Below are 8,165 nucleotides of genomic sequence, written 5' to 3'. Positions count from 1 at the left end.
CTGGTGCTTTCTTCATTCCCCTTGCTCCCCTTTCCCAGTGCAAAGCCTGGCCTGTTTCACCTGTTCATTATCCAGCCACACGTTATCCAGGTGGCTCTACCGCCAGGTCACCAGAGACCCCAGAGGTCCAGCCCTCCCTGGCAAACACTCCCTCTTCTGGCCACTCATTCAGTTTCTCTTTGTCTTATGCTTCTGGATAGAATGAAGTGGGTCCTTAGCTGACTTCCCCACCTTTGGACATGAGCTGTACGCTGGAGTCGGAACAGCTCTGGGGGCTGTTGGGAGACTGGAAGGAAGCACATGCCTGGCACCAAACCCAGAGCACGCGGCCATCAGTCAGCTGATCACCATCGAGCACGTGCTGGGGCCAGGTGCTGCTGTCCTCAGACCAGGCATACATGGAGAGCATGGGTCGCAACCATTTAGGAAGTCCCTACAACAGGGCAAAGTCAGAAGAATCAGGAGTGGCTGCTAAAGCAGGTCAGGGAAGGTACCTCAGAGAGGAGGCCTTTGAGTCCAGTCCTGAATCTGTGGCAGAGATCTGGAGTCAGGAACCCTGGGAGGGGCCCGGCAACAATAGCGGCTGAGAACCGGGCCTGAGCCTGGCAGGAGAGGACGGGTCAGAGGTTCACAGGCCCAGGCCCCCAGCACCATGTAGGTGGAATACAGTCAAGGCTGATGTAGATGGAGACAGAAGACAGACACAGGGGAACTTATGAGTGAACAAGATATGTCTAGGGGCTGCTTGGAAAGGCCTGGACCAAACTGACATACAGGCCCAGAGAAAGCCAGAGAATTACTGCTGGGTGGGAGAGGTTTACAGAACAGCCTTCAGTCCATTCTGCTAGCCCGCTTGTCACTTTCTGTTTATTTCCTGTCCTTGCTGAAGCTCTGCTGTAGGCATCCTGGTTCCACCTATGTAACCCCTGGAACCAGAGATGGGTAAGAAAGCCTTACTTAGTGGAAGGGTCCTCAGTGCCTCGCTTGCTGAGTTCTTCTTCCATCCAGGCGAGGGAGCTTGCCTGCTCACATGAGCCATCTTGCAGCAACCTCAGTGCCTCCCGAACTACCCTGACTCCAGGTTGTGATAGTACCCAGCAGATTCCTCATAGGATTCCTACAGAACAGCACGGTCCTTGTGCACCCACCTTCCTCTGTGTACCGCATCACGCTCAGAGGGCCAGCCCCGAAGCCATACAGTCATCTCCAGCAGTGTGGCCTGAGAATGGAGCGTGCTGATTTTTCACATTGTCCATTTAGGTAACAAGTACTTGCCAAGTGCCTCCCAGGTGACAGGTACTTTTGCAAGGGCAGAGGATGCAGCAGAAATAACTCAAAGTTCCTACCCTAGTGGAGCATGGGCTCCATGGAGATAAGCAAGCTGGCAGGTAAATGCCACGTTTTCAGGTTGGGAAAGGGCGAAACAAAGGGAGTGGGGCCCGCTGCTGAGGGGTGGAAAGGGAACTGTTTGCGATAAAGTACACACAAGGTCTGTTTTAGAGCAGAGACCTGAATGGAGGCAAAACCTCCAGGCAGAGGAACAGAAAAGCACAAATAGAGGAAGATCAAGATACAGAGAAATGCACTGGGGACTCAATGCACTGTGCCGTTACTCTGCTGAAAAAAATCAGATGCTTCCCCAAACCCTGACTGGCTAATAGCCTCTGATCCACACAATGAGCCTTTCTACGATGCAGCCATGCAGGCATGTAACTGCAGCTGTTCCACATGTCACTATCAGAGTGTAAGATCAGATTGGATGAATGAAATCCCATTGCTTCCTGTAGGTACCTTCTGGTGACACATCTTTCCAGCAGTGTCAGGGCACAGGTGCTGCCATGACCTCAGACTTGCTTTCCTCCTTACTCTGCCCACTCACTTTCTCCTTGCCTGAGTCAGTATTGCTCTTTAGTCAGATATTGGAGGATGCTTGCTCCTGGAAGTATCTGTACCAAATTTCCCCAAGATCATAAGACCTTCCTCCTCCTGCACCCACTTGAGAGCTTGCTTGTAGGTTTCCTGCAGTCCAGGCTGAGGGACAAAACTCAGCCTCTGAGTCAGGGTTAGGAGAGCTGACTGTGATTTGCATCCACTATTTTGTGCCTCAGTTTCTTCGTCTATGAATTTAAGAATTTTGAATCACAAAGTTAATCATAGTCCCTACCTCACACCATTACATGTATGTTGAATAAGTTACTTGTTTAGAAGGGTTACATGCTGAGAATAGTGCCTGGCATCTAGTAAATCCTCTTGGAAAAGAAGGGACTCTTCCGAGGTCCCGTAGCAAAGTAGAGTGGTCAGAGGAACCTGGCTGGTAGGCTTGGTGGGAGGGTTCAGGGAAATGATCCCTGGAAAATCTTCAGGAGAGTGGTGGTCATGTGGGTCTTTTTCAGTAAGTCCTTCCCCATCTTGGTGTTGAGTGGACAGTCCTCTCCAGGGGATCCCTAGGAAGAAGCAGTAGGTGCACAGTGCACCAGCAAGCCCCACACAGGCCTCAGTCAAGAGAGGAAATGCAGGAAAGAGAAGAGGGAGAGTGGAAAAAGAAGGGAGGGAGGGAGAAAGCCAAACATTTCAGTAGGATTAGAGGAAAAGAATGGGTTGTCCGCTATTGCCCTGTAGAAGCAGGACTGTGGTGGATAGGGATCTCTGAGCCAGGGCCAGATGAACTGCTTTCCCAGATATTCCCTGTTTCCAACTCATCCTCCTGCCTCGGCATGCACCACAGCCACTTCCACACACAAAGGTAGCATGTGCCAGCTCCCTAGAAACAACCAAGGAAGCAGGTGGCACCTGCACCCCCAGAAACTACTCACACTATCACTACAGAGACACTGTGCACCCTGCAGCATTAGGGGTGTTGCTCATACTATTTGGCAAAGTCAGCTTGGAGCACATAGAAAGTTATTTGAGTAATGGATATGTGTATGGGTCTTTCAGTTAACCCCTGACTCTTGGTCATTGCAAACATGAAACCAACATGATTATCAAAGTAGTGGTGGCCACTACTTTGTTGACTGTCATACACTGTGCTGTGTGTTTTATATACATTTTCCGAGATAATTATCACAGATAACTAGAAAATAAGGCCCAAGAGAGCAGACTTTTTTTCTGTTTCATTCACCCTCGTATCCACAATGCCTGGCAATCAGTAGGTACCCAAAAAAATATTGGATGAGTATGAGAATAAAGGAAGATATGAGTGGATAGATGTTTTCCAGCATGGTTATTGTGGCGAGCTCTGAGATGTTCTTTCTCTCATTTCCATTTATCTCATGGGCCTGTCTTGGGCTCTTGAGGCTTTGTACTAGCTGGTAACATTTTTATCTCCCCATTCTCTCCTCATCCTCCTTGACTTTTTTTTTTTTTTTTAAGGCAAGGTCTCACTCTGTCATCCGGGCTGGAGTGCAGTGGTGCAATCATAGCTCACTGCAGCCTCAACCTCCTGGGAACAAGCCACCTTCTCACTTCAGCCTCCTGAGTAGCATGTGCCGCCATGCCCAGCTAATTTTTTTTATTTTTATTTTTTGTAGACAGGGTCTCACTATGTTAGGCTGGTCTCAAACTCCTGACCTCAAGTGATCCCCTCACCTTGGCCTCCAAAAGTGCTGGGATTACAGGCATGAGCCATCGTGCCTGGCCCAATATTCTTGTTTGTTTATTCTTCCACATGAAAGGCACATTCATTTAGTCATATCCCAAAATTACCACTACAAGTACTTCGTCTTAAAATAAGAAAATATTATAAAGAATTGAAATTAACACCACTCATCATTCCAACAGTAATCTGACTTGCCTTTTATTTCACTGGGCAAAATAAAATTTATTATGGATATTGGCTTTGCGTTTATCACTATGATATCTTTCGATATTTTAGGAGAGGCAGGGAGGTAGCTTCTCCTGTGTAAATAATTCGCTTTTGCCACCATTTATTTATGTAGGTTTTTTGCTGATGTTCACAGAATATGCTGGCACCTTCTGGTTGTTCTTCAGTTGTTTCTTTTGTGAAGAAAGGTGTATAAAGACATGTTGATCCCAGCACTTTGGGAGGCCGAGACGGGCGGATCACAAGGTCAGGAGATCGAGACCATCCTGGCTAACACGGTGAAACCCCGTCTCTACAAAAAAAATACAAAAATCTAGCTGGGCGAGGTGGTGGGTGCTTGTAGTCCCAGCTACTCGGGAGGCTGAGGCAGGAGAATGGCGTAAACCCGGGAGGCGGAGCTTGCAGTGAGCTGAGATCTGGCCTCTGCACTCCAGCCTGGGCAACAGAAGGAGACTCCGTCTCAAAAAAAAAAAAAAAAAAAAAAAAAAAAAAAAAAAGACATGTTGATGTCAGGCGTGGTGGCTCACACCCGTAATCCCAGCACTTTGGAAAGCTGAGGTGGGCGGATCACAAGGTCAGGAGTTCGAGACCAGACTGGCCAAAATGGTGAAACCCCATGTCTACTAAAAATAAAAAAAAAAAAAACCAGGCGTGGTGGCACACACCTGTAGTCCCAGCTACTCAGGAGGCTGAGGCAGGAGAATTGCTTGAACCCGGCAGGCAGAGGTTGCAGTGAGCCGAGATCGTGCCATTGCATTCCAGCCTGGGTGACAGCGAGACTCCATCTCAAAGGAAAAAAAAAAAGACATGTTGAGTTCAGGTCACAGGAGAGGTTGCCAAGAGCTCTTTCTCCACATACCCTGCAAATCACTTAGGCTTCTGTGACTTTTTAAGCTCCACCCACGTCTGGGGACAGCACAGTAACAGAAGTCCCTCTCCCAGACAGGGGAGAAGGATGGCCTCAGCACACAGCCAGTCAACGTCCTGTTCCTCAGATTTCATTGCCCTTTTATTCAAACTTCATGGGTCTGCGGGGCTTTCCGGGAAGAAAGCACAAGGCACCTGCAGTTTCTCTGCTCTGACCAAGAATGCTTCCTGACACCCAGGCCTTCAGAGCTGACCACTCAGCGCCTCCTGCTGGCCCAGGCCTCAGGTCCTTCCTCCGGCTCCACAGAATGAACCCTGGAACTGGACTGATGGAATCAGCTGAGGGCCTCTGGGCTTCTCTTTCAGCCAACTGGTAGCACCCAACAGAGCCAATCTTAGCCCTGGCTGGTATGTGGAGAACACACTGCAGGGCGGTAAGTTGGAGACCTGGAAGAAGAGGAGGAGCTCAGATCAGGGTGGTGGCAGGGAGGCAGGGAGACTCGAGGGGATCTCCGATTTACAGTCTTCGATTTAGGACAGTTTCCACCTACAGGATTTTTCAACTGCAAAACCAATACGTGTTCTGCACACTTCTTGACTCATGATGGGGCTACATCTGGGTAAGCCCATGGTAAGTTGAAAATACCAGAAGTCAAAAACATACTTTCAATTCACAATATTTTCAACTTAAGATGGGTTTATGTGGATGTAGTTCCATCTGAAGTTGAGGAGCATCTGTATTGTAAAGACAGCGATGGCAGGATTTGCAGGTGGTCCAGGATGCTCCCAGGTTCTGCGCCTGAGCAACCAGGAAGATGGAGTTGCCATTTTGGAGACGGAGAATCTACCAAGGTGTAGGTATGGAATCAAGAGTTCTGCTTTGAAAATTAAGTCTCGGCTGGGCGCGGTGGCTCACGCCTGTAATCCCAGCACTTTGGGAGGCCGAGGCGGGCGGATCACAAGGTCAGGAGATCGAGACCATCCTGGCGAACACGGTGAAACCCTGTTTCTACTAAAAATACAAAAAATTAGCCGGGCGTGGTGGCGGGCGTCTGTAGTCCCAGTTACTCGGGAGGCTGAGGCAGGAGAACGGTGTGAACCCGGGAGGCAGAGGTTGTAGTGAGCCGAGATTGCGCCACTGCACTCCAGCCTGGGCGACAGAGCCAGACTTTGTCTCAAAAAAAAAACAAAAAACAGAAAGTTAAGTCTCACCATGACTCATAATTTATGACATTTCCAAACCTTAATTTTGCCTATAGAACTTTTCTTTTTCCAGAGCCTTTATCTGGGCTACTTATTATTTATCAAAATAAATTAAATAAATACATAACTTAATTTTAGAATTCATCTTCCAGATATATTTTACACAGATCATTCCAATAAAGGCAAGTTGGGGCCCGGGACAATGGCTCACCCCTGTAATCCCAGCACTTTGGGAGGCCGAGGCAGGAGGATCGCTTGAGGCCAGAAGTTTGAGACCAATCTGGGCAACATAGTGAGACCCTCCCCCTAGACCCCATCTCTACCAAAAAAAAAAAAAAATTAATTGGCTGGGCTTGGTGGCCGGCACCTGTGGTCCCAGCCACTGGGGAGGCTGAGGTGGGAACATTGCCATACCCCAGGAGGTTGAAGCTGCAGCCAGCTGTGATCTCACTACTGCGCTCCAGCCTGGGCGACAGAGTGAGACCCTGTCTTAAAAAAAAAAAAAAAAAGGCCGGGCGCGGTGGCTCAAGCCTGTAATCCCAGCACTTTGGGAGGCCGAGACGGGCGGATCACGAGGTCAGGAGATCGAGACCATCCTGGCTAACACGGTGAAACCCCGTCTCTAATAAAAAATACAAAAAAAAAAACTAGCCAGGCGAGGTGGCGGGTGCCTGTAGTCCCAGCTACTCGGGAGGCTGAGGCAGGAGAATGGCGTGAACCCGGGAGGCGGAGCTTGCAGTGAGCCGAGATCTGGCCATTGCACTCCAGCCTGGGTGACACAGCAAGACTCCGTCTCAAAAAAAAAAAAAAAAAAAAGCCGGGCGCGGTGGCTCAAGCCTGTAATCCCAGCACTCTGGGAGGCCGAGACGGGCGGATCACGAGGTCAGGAGATCGAGACCATCCTGGCTAACACAGTGAAACCCCGTCTCTACTAAAAAATACAAAAAAAATAGCCAGGCGAGGTGGCGGGCGCCTGTAGTCCCAGCTACTCTGGAGGCTGAGGCAGGAGAATGGCGTAAACCCGGGAGGCGGAGCTTGCAGTGAGCTGAGATCCGGCCACTGCACTCCAGCCTGGGCGACAGCGCGAGACTCCGTCTCAAAAAAAAAAAAAAAAAAAAAAAAAAAACAAAAAAAACAGGTTGGGAAAATCTACAGGGAGCAAGGGAAATGTGTGCGTGTTATTTAAAATAAGATCATGAAAATTATTTTAAACCTTCCATAATCCTAATGCTCTAACAAATAAATTATTTGGCTGAGCGTGAAGGGTCACACCTGTAATCCTAGCATTTTGGGAAGCCGAGGCAGGCGGACCGTCTAAGGTCAGGAGTTCAAGACTAGCCTGGCTAACATGGTGAAACCCCGTCTCTACTAAAAATATAAAAATCTTTGGGGCAGGGCGCGGTGGCTCAAGCCTGTAATCCCAGCACTTTGGGAGGCCGAGGCGGGTGGATCACCAGGTCAGGAGATCGAGACTATCCTGGCTAACATGGTGAAACCCCGTCTCTACTAAAAATACAAAAAATTAGCCGGGCGTGGTGGAGGGCGCCTGTAGTCTCAGCTACTTGGGAGGCTGAGGCGGGAGAATGGCGTGAACCCGGGAGGCGGAGCTTGCAGTGAGCCGAGATCATGCCACTGCACTCCAGCCTGGGAGACACAGCGAGACTCCGTCTCAAAAAAAAAAAAAAAAAATCTTTGGGAGGCCAAGGTGGTCAGATCACGAGGTCAGGAGATGGAGACCATCCTGGCTAACACGGTGAAGCCCCGTCTATACTAAAAAAAAAAAAATACAAAAAATTAGCTACACACCTGTAGTCCCAGCTACTCAGGAGGCTTAGGCGGGATCATCCCTTGAACCCATAAGGCAGAGGTTGCAGTGAGGCCACTGCACTCCAGCCTGGGCAACAGAGCGAGACTCCGCCTCAAAAAAAAAAATATATATATATATACACACACACACAAACATACACATACACACACACACACACATATATACACACACACATATAAATTAGCAGGGCGTGGTGGTGTGCCCCTGTAATCCCAGCTACTTAGGAGGCTGAGGCAGGCGAATTGCTTGAACCCCGGAGGCAGAGGTTGCAGTGAGCCGAGATCACACCACTGCACTCCAGCCTGGGCAACACAGTGAGACTCCGCCTCAAAAAAAATATATATATATACACACACACACACACACATATATATACACATATACATACACACACACACACATATATATACACACATATAAATTAGCAGGGCGTGGTGACGTGTG

Source organism: Macaca nemestrina, chromosome 15 (genome assembly GCF_043159975.1).
Source record: "Macaca nemestrina isolate mMacNem1 chromosome 15, mMacNem.hap1, whole genome shotgun sequence".
Taxonomy (NCBI): Eukaryota; Metazoa; Chordata; class Mammalia; order Primates; family Cercopithecidae; genus Macaca; species Macaca nemestrina.
This window is presented reverse-complemented; position numbering follows the sequence as displayed.